The sequence below is a fragment of the Tarenaya hassleriana genome, unplaced genomic scaffold, assembly GCF_000463585.1.
Source record: "Tarenaya hassleriana unplaced genomic scaffold, ASM46358v1 Cleome181, whole genome shotgun sequence".
Classification (NCBI taxonomy): domain Eukaryota; kingdom Viridiplantae; phylum Streptophyta; class Magnoliopsida; order Brassicales; family Cleomaceae; genus Tarenaya; species Tarenaya hassleriana.
In genome coordinates, this window is record NW_010965226.1 from 19341 (window position 1) to 28804 (window position 9464).

The following is a 9464-nucleotide window of genomic DNA, read 5'->3' on the forward strand; positions in this document are numbered from 1 at the left end:
CACTCTAAACATGTTTGGATGCACTCTTAATGTGTTTGGACGCACTCTGAACGTGTTGCGGTGCACTGTAAACAAGTTTAGGCGAACTCTAAATATGTTTCGACGCACTCTAAATATGTTTCGACGCGCTCTAAACATGTTTGGATGCGTTATAAATATGTTTCGACGCGCTCTAAACATGTTTCGTCGAACTCTAAACATGTTTCGACGCACTCTAGACATGTTTTGACATATTCAAAAAATGTTTCGATGCACTCTAAACATATTTTGTTGCACTCTAAACATGTTTCGACACACTGTAAACATGTTAGGATGCACTCTAAACTTGTTTGGACGCACTCTAGTTCGTCCAAACATGTTTCGACGCACTCTAAATATGTTTCGATGTGTTCTAAAGATGTTTCGAAGCACTCTAAACACGTTTGGATGCTCTCTAAACATGTTTCGACGCACTCTAAATATGTTTCGACGCGTTCTAAAGATGTTTCGAAGCACTCTACACACGTTTGTATGCACTCTAAACATGTTTCGACGCACTCTAAAAATGTTTCGATACACTCTAAACATTTTTGGATGCATTCTAAATATGTCTCGACGCTCTAAACGCGTTTTGGTGCACTCTAAACAAATTTAGACGAACTCTAAATATGTTTCGATGCACTCTCAATATATTTTGTCGCACTCTAAAAATTTTTTTAATACACTCTAAACATGTTTGGATGCACACTAAGTATGTTTGGATGCATTCTAAAAATGTTTCGACGCACTCTAAAAATGTTTCGATGCGCTCTAAACATGTTTGGATGAACTCTAAACATGTTTCGAAGCACTCGAAACATGTTTCGACGCATTGTAAAAATGTTTCGATGCACTCTGAACATGTTTCGATGCTCTCTAAGTATATTTCGATGCACTCTAAACATGTTTGGATATACTCTAAACATATATCAACACACTCTAAAAATATTTCGACGCACTCTAAAAATGTTTCGATGCACTCCAAACATGTTTCAATGCTCTCTAAGTATATTTCGTCGCACTCTAAGTATTTTTCGACGCACTCTAAATATGTTTGGATGCACTCTAAGTGATGAGGACATCCTGCAGCAATGAGGAGGCAAGAGATCGGGAGTAGGAGATTCTCAAGGGGATGGAAAGGAGCTATTGGAACAAAGATTGAAGAGTGACGGTCCTATAACTCGTGCAAAAGCAAAGAGATTGAAGGAAGCATTTACCATGCTATTTCAAGAAGAGTTTGGACTCCAAAATCAAGTTAGATTAGCCCAATCTCAAGTCCAAACCTTGGTTAACCTAATTGAGGCCCAAATCAGCCCAAATGAAGCAAAATGAGCCCAAAAGAGCGCTTGGAAAACATGGAAGAAGAGGAGCTACGAATTCTGGTCTTTGTGCAATAAATGTGGTCATTTTTTGACTACATTGGAACTATAATTGCCTTGTTTTTAGTCTTCTTTGTTTTCAGCAAACTCTTTTATTTTTCTTAGTTTTTCAATGTTTCCTTTCATTATAAAAAGGGAGTATCTATCATGTAAAATTCAGATTATTGAATTGAGAGGTTTCTTCTTATGTTCTTGAGTACTAACTCTAAACTTCGTAAGGTTTGAGGTAGTGTTCTTTTGACTTATCAAACACTTTTACCACCAGGTGTTTGTGGCGTCTTCGCTCGCTTCAAAGGTTCTCTAACCGGGTCTGGATTGGGTTTAGGGCGTTCTTGTGACTGGAACAAGTCCTAGGTTCGGTTCACGTGTCGTTAGTGGGTTTTTGAACATCCATCTACTATCCTTTTTACCTAATTCTGAGATTCGTCGATCCGGATTCGTATCATTTGGTATCAGAGTCCCGTTTCTCTATATTAGGTTTTATCTATATCTATTTATCTTTACCATTTCATTTTATCATCTTTCTTTCTAATCATTTCTCTTTTGTTTTTGAAGGATTAAAACAAAAACAAAAAAATCAACAAAAAAAAAGAAGAAGATATTGAAAAATAAAATGCGGAAATTAAATTAGAAAGAAAGAACAAAATATAAAAGAACGGAAACACTTTTATTGCTACATCTCTTCTTCTTATTACATTACAATGAAAATAATACATACATTTATAAGAAAAGTTATTGAAATAAACAAGGAAATAAAGATACGAAAGAAACAAATAAGGCAAAATATAATTGACACGATATATATTTTATTCTTAATTGATATAATGCCTTTAATTATTATCAATCATATCAAATCTCCATATTTTGTTTCTATTTCAACAGAAGAGATATACAAGTGAAAAAAAAAAGAAAAAAAAGAATCGAAGAAAAAAAGAAAAAAAAAGAGTTAAAAAAAAGAGAGAAGAAAAAGAAGTTGATTTCGTCTTGCACAAAAAGAAGAGAAACAAAAAATCGTGTTTTCTTACATTGAATATTTTGTCTTCACTTCGCTTGACTTTAAAGTTCTAGCTTTAACTCTTTTTGTCATAGCATCTTGCTTGATCTTAGAGTTTTTAGCTTTGACTTCTTTCTGTCATAGCACATCGTTTGAATCCAGTTTTTTTTACTCCATTTTGAACGATTTGGATATATGAACATCCAAAATGCAAAAGAAAGAAGAGATTAGAAAATTAGAAAAAAAAAGAGAAACATATAGTCCAGATCGCAACGCTGCTCTGATACCATATTGAAAAATAAAATGCGGAAATTAAATTAGAAAGAAAGAACAAAATATAAAAGAACGGAAACACTTTTATTGCTACATCTCTTCTTCTTATTACATTACAATGAAAATAATCCATACATTTATAGGAAAAGTTATTGAAATAAACAAGGAAATAAAGATACGAAAGAAACAAATAAGGCAAAATATAATTGACACGATATATATTTTATTCTTAATTGATATAATGCCTTTAATTATTATCAATCATATCAAATCTCCATATTTTGTTTCTATTTCAACAGAAGAGATATACAAGTGAAAAAAAAAAGAAAAAAAAGAATCGAAGAAAAAAAGAAAAAAAAAGAGTTAAAAAAAAGAGAGAAGAAAAAGAAGTTGATTTCGTCTTGCACAAAAAGAAGAGAAACAAAAAATCGTGTTTTCTTACATTGAATATTTTGTCTTCGTATACACTTGGACGGTTTATCTAAGGGTGTTGGGTCGTGGAAATAGTGTGCGATTTGTCAACTGAATACTTTTCCTTGATCTATTGAGTTTGTTGTTAGTGCAAACCAGACATACAGAAGAAACATGAGAGCTTGAGTGACACAAAATTGAGCGAAACACTATTCTAGTGGTTGTGAGGTTCTCTCATCATCCTTTTCCTTGTCTCTTTCTGTTTTATCTAACGTTTGATTGTTTTGCAAGGTACAACAATGAGTGACGAAACAAACACTAGTACTGTTCGTGAATCGGGTGATCATGCCAGCTTGAATCGATTGCAACTCGAAGCTATACAGCAGACCTTGGCACAACAAATCGAACGACTTGCCGAACGATTTGAGGATAGGTTTGCACAGCTAGAGATTGGTAGAGCCGCCCCACCACAAGCTCAACGTCATAGACAAAGAGATGAGCAATACATGGAAGAAGTAGAAATCAATTCTGATGAGGATCCCATTCCCGCGTCAAGACAACGACGACATGCAAGACAAGCAAGGGATCGTTTGGATGATGACCTTGGTAACATCCGCATGGAGATTCCTTCTTTCAATGGAAGGAATGATGCTGAAGCTTATCTTGAATGAGAACGAAAGGTGGAGATGGTGTTTGAATGCCATCAATACTCCGAAAGAAAGAAGGTAAAGCTTGCATCGGCTAAATTCGAAAATTATGCACTAATATGGTGGGATCAGATGGTTGAGACTAGGAGGCGCATGGAGGAACTTCCAATCAACACATGGGAAGCTATGAAGCAAGTGATGAGGCGACGTTTTGTGCCTTCATACTACCGTCGAGAAGTTTGTCGGAAACTGCGACAATTGACACAAGGGAGTCTTAGCGTCGAAGAATACTATAAGGAGATGGAGATACTAAAGATTCGTGCTCATATTGACGAGGGAAAAGAAGCCGCCACAGAACGGTTTCTTGGGGGATTGAACCAAGAAATTCAAAACCGTGTTGAAACACATCACTACGAGGGGTTGGAAGATCTCTTGCATCTTTCCATCAAAGTCGAACGGCAACTCAAGGGGAAGGGTAAAATACCGCAACGATCCAGTTCGACATCATACTCTCCGTCAAATCGTTGGAAGCAAGAGAAGCCGAATACTACTTCCAAATCCGAGCCCAAATCGGAATCGCTGAAACACAAGGCACAAGATACTGGCACTACCTCTCAAACACGTAACCGCGATATCACATGCTTTCGATGTTTGGGCAGGGGTCATTATGCTAGAGATTGCGCAAACAAACGCATGATGATTATGCGCAATGGGGAGTATGAAACTGAATCCGAAAGTGGGGAGGGACAAGAGAATAGTCCTGAGTTTTCTTCGGACTCAAATAACTATGAGGAGCAACCCGCTCCTAGGGGTGATCTGTTGGTTGCAAGGCGTGCCTTGAATTTGCAAACCAAAGTGGAGGCTATCGAGCAACGAAAGAATATCTTTTACACTCGCGGGTTTATTCAGGAGAAGCTTTGTAGTGTGATAATTGATGGAGGAAGCTGTACCAATGTAGCAAGTGAGTCTATCGTTACGAAATTGGGATTGCTTACCACTTGGCATCCTAAGCCATACAAGCTGCAATGGTTGAACGATAGCGGAGAAACAAAGGTACATCGGCAAGTGAAGGTACCTTTCTCTATTGGTGACTATGATGATGAAGTTTTATGCGACGTAGTACCCATGCAAGCAGGACATTTGCTACTTGGACGTCCATGGCAGTTTGATAGACGAGCCAAACATGACGGTTACACGGAAGTTGTACCAATGTAGCAAGTGAGTCTATCGTTACGAAATTGGGATTGCTTACCACTTGGCATCCTAAGCCATACAAGCTGCAATGGTTGAACGATAGCGGAGAAACAAAGGTACATCGGCAAGTGAAGGTACCTTTCTCTATTGGTGACTATGATGATGAAGTGTTATGCGACGTAGTACCCATGCAAGCAGGGCATTTGCTACTTGGGCATCCATGACAGTTTGATAGACGAGCCAAACATGACGGTTACACCAACCGATATTCATTTGAAAACAAGGGCAAGAGGATTCGATTGTTGCCTCTCACACTGAAAGAGGTATACGAAGATCAAGTTACACTACTCAAAAGAGAAAAAACGCTGAATACGAGTGACCATGAGGTAGATCACTTAAAACTTGGTGAGGTCTTGAGAAAACCCCAGAAAAAAGCCTGTGAGAGAAATCCCAAGAGAACAAACACTCTTCTTTTCACAAGAGCTAGAGAGATTAAGAAAGCTATGCTTTCGAACCGGCTGATGATTTTACTCATGTATAAGGAGGCCTTATTTGCTAACGAACTAATCTCTTCTTTGCCTAGTGGTGTTTGTAAGTTGTTACAGGATTATGAGGATGTCTTTAGGGAAGAGATCCCGAATGGTCTACCACCCTTGCGAGGAATTGAGCACCAGATTGACTTCGTACCCGGTGCTAGCCTTCCAAACAAACCAGCATACCGTACTAACCCAGATGAAACAAAGGAGCTTCAACGACAAGTGACTGAGCTCCTGGAGAAAGGTTATGTTCGGGAGAGCATGTCGCCATGTGCCGTACCGGTAATTCTAGTTCCAAAGAAAGATGGAATGTGGCGCATGTGTGTTGATTGTCGAGCAATCAATAATATCACGGTGAAGTATCGACACCCTATACCTCGTCTTGATGATATGCTAGATGAATTACATGGTTCTATTGTGTTTTCAAAGATAGATTTGAAGAGTGGATACCATCAAATTCGCATGCAAGAGGGTGATGAGTGGAAGACAACATTCAAAACGAAGCTAGGGCTCTACGAGTGGTTGGTAATGCCTTTTGGTTTAACTAATGCACCTAGCACGTTCATGCGGCTTATGAATCATGTTCTCCGAAATCTCATTGGAAAATTCGTTGTTGTTTACTTTGACGATATCTTAGTCTACAACAAGAGTTTAGGAGAACATGTTGAACATCTACGTTGTGTTCTTGACATACTGCGAGGCGAGAAATTATACGCTAACCTTAAGAAATGCACCTTTTGCACTGATAAGGTTGTTTTTCTAGGATTTGTTGTCAGTTCACAGGGCATACATGTAGATGAGGAAAAGATCTAGCCATCAAGAGTTGGCCGACTCCTAAGTCCACCAGTGAAGTTCGAAGTTTTCATGGCTTGGAAGGATTTTATCGGCGTTTTGTCAAAGACTTCAGCGCCATAAATGCCCCATTGACGGAAGTGATTAAAAAAGATAACAAGTTTTGTTGGGGAGAAGCGCAAGAGAAGGCATTCCAAACATTAAAAGGGAAGTTGATCGACTCTCCACTCTTGGCTTTACCTAATTTCGAGAAAACATTTGAGATCGAATGTGATGCCTCGGGTGTAGGGATCGGTGCGGTGCTGATGCAAGAATGGAGGCCAGTCGCATACTTCAGCGAAAAGTTGAATGGAGCTCAATTGAATTATTCGACGTATGACAAAGAGATGTATGCAGTGGTGAGGGCTCTGCAAATATGGCAACACTACTTGTGGTCGAAGGAGTTCGTGATTCACACCGATCATGAATCACTCAAGTACCTAAAGGGACAACACAAGTTGAGTCGAAGACACGCCAAGTGGGTAGAATTCATTGAAATGTTTCCTTATGTTATTCGATATAAGCAAGGTAAGGAAAACATTGTGGCTGATGCATTGTCTAGACGATACACGTTGTTAACTTCCTTGGATGCGAGAATGCTAAGGTTTGAACATATTAAGGAGTTGTACGAATCTGATCAGGAATTCCAAGATGTGTTCAAGGCATGTGAAAAGGTTGCAAGTGGAAAATATTATCGGTTTGAAGGATATTTATTTCGTGAGAACAAACTTTGTGTGCCTAACTGTTCTATGCGAGATTTGCTTGTTCAAGAGGCTCATGGAGGCGGTCTCATGGGACATTTTGGAGTGGCCAAGACCTTGTCAACTTTGCAGGAACACTTCTATTGGCCAAATATGAAGAGAGATGTTGAACGGGTGTGTGGAAGATGCATGAAGTGCAAGAAGGCAAAATCTAAGGTACAACCCAATGGTATGTATACGCCTTTACCGATTCCGAGTGCACCATGGATTGATATTTCAATGGATTTCATTGTTGGGTTGCCTAGAACTAGGACAGGGAAGGATTCTGTGTTTGTTGTGGTTGATAGATTTTCGAAAATGGCACATTTCATCCCTTGTCATAAAACCGATGATGTATCCCATATTGCGGTTTTGTTCTTTCGAGAAATTGTTCGGTTGCATGGCATGCCTAGGACGATTGTTTCGGATAGAGATACTAAGTTCCTAAGTTACTTTTGGAAGACTCTATGGGGAAGATTAGGGACTAAGCTACTCTTTTCGACGACTTGTCATCCACAAACCGATGGACAAACGGAAGTGGTGAATAGGACTCTTTCTACGTTGTTGCGTGCTTTAATTAAAAAGAACCTTAAAACGTGGGAAGACTGTCTACCGCATGTTGAGTTTGCATATAATCGATCTGTGCATAGTGCTACGCGTTACTCGCCTTTTGAAATCATTTACGGTTTTAATCCACTAACACCATTGGATCTTTCGCCATTGCCGATGAACGAAATGACTAACCTTGACGGAAAGAACAAGGCTGAGTTTGTAAAACAGATTCATGAAGCGGCCCGGAAGAATATTGAGCGACGCACGGAGCAATACGCTAAGCAAGCAAACAAAGGGCGCAAGGAAGTTACGTTCGAGCCAGGAGACATGGTGTGGATTCATATGCGCAAGGAAAGGTTTCCAAATCAGAGGAAGAGCAAGCTTATGCCGAGGGGAGATGGACCATTCAAAGTTCTCGAACGAATCAACAACAATGCCTATAAGATTGAACTTCCAGGTGAGTACAACATTAGCTCTACGTTTAATGTTGCTGACTTAGCTCGTTTTGATGCAGATGATAATTCGGATTTGAGGGCAAATCCCTTTCAAGAGGAAGGGAATGATGAGGGAGGCAAGAGATCGGGAGTAGGAGATTCTCAAGGGGATGGAAAGGAGCTGTTGGAACAAAGATTGAAGAGTGACTGTCCTATAACTCGTACAAAAGCAAAGAGATTGAAGGAAGCATTTACCATGCTATTTCAAGAAGAGTTTGGACTCCAAAATCAAGTTAGATCAGCCCAATCTCAAGCCCAAACCTTGGTTAACCTAATTGAGGCCCAAATCAGCCCAAATGAAGCAAAATGAGCCCAAAAGAGTGCTTGGAAAACATGGAAGAAGAGGAGCTACGAATTCTGGTCTTTTTGTAATAAATGTGGTCATTTTTTGACTACATTGGAACTATAATTGCCTTTTTTTTAGTCTTCTTTGTTTTCAGCAAACTCTTTTATTTTTCTTAGTTTTTCAATGTTTCCTTTCATTATAAAAAGGGAGCATCTATCATGTAAAACTCAGATTATTGAATTGAGAGGTTTCTTCTTATGTTCTTGAGTACTAACTCTAAACTTCGTAAGGTTTGAGGTAATGTTCTTTTGACTTATCAAACACTTTTACCACCAGGTGTTTGTGGCGTCTTCGCTCGCTTCAAAGGTTCTCTAACCTGGTCTGGATTGGGTTTAGGGCGTTCTTGTGACTGGAACAAGTCCTAGGTTCGGTTCACGTGTCATTAGTGGGTTGTTGAACATCCATCTACTATCCTTTTTACCTAATTCTGAGATTCGTCGATCCGGGTTCGTATCACTAAGTATGTTTTGATGCACTCTAACCGTGTTTTGACGAACTCTAAATATGTGTCGAGTGCATCTAAACACACTCTAAACGTGTTAGGACACACTCTAAATGTGTTTAAACGCACTCTACACATGTTCGGACGCATTCTAAATATATTTAGACAAACTCTAAACATGTTTCAACGCACTCTAAATATGTTCGACGCACTCTAAAAATGTTTCGATGCACTCTAAACATGTTTGGATGCACTCTAAGTATGTTTGGATGCACTCTAAACATCTTTAGACGCGCTCTAAAAATGTTTTGATGTTCTTTAAACATGTTTGGATGCACTCTAAGTATGTTTTGACGCACTCTAAACGTGTTTGGATGCACTCTAAATGTGTTTAAACGCACTCTACACATGTTCGGACGCATTCTAAATATATTTAGACAAACTCTAAACATGTTTCAACGCCCTCTAAATATGTTCGACGCACTCTAAAAATGTTTCGATGCACTCTAAACATGTTTGGATGCACTCTAAGTATGTTTTGACGCACTCTAAACGTGTTTGGATGCACTCTAAATGTGTTTGGACGCACACTAAACAGGTTTCGGTG

General features: G+C 39.0%; 1 pseudogene; it reads left to right on the plus strand.

Annotated features, from left to right (window-relative positions):
• The first annotated feature begins 3761 nt into the window (after positions 1–3761).
• LOC104810641 lies at positions 3762–8379 on the plus strand (annotated as a pseudogene).
• The last annotated feature ends 1085 nt before the right edge of the window (positions 8380–9464 follow it).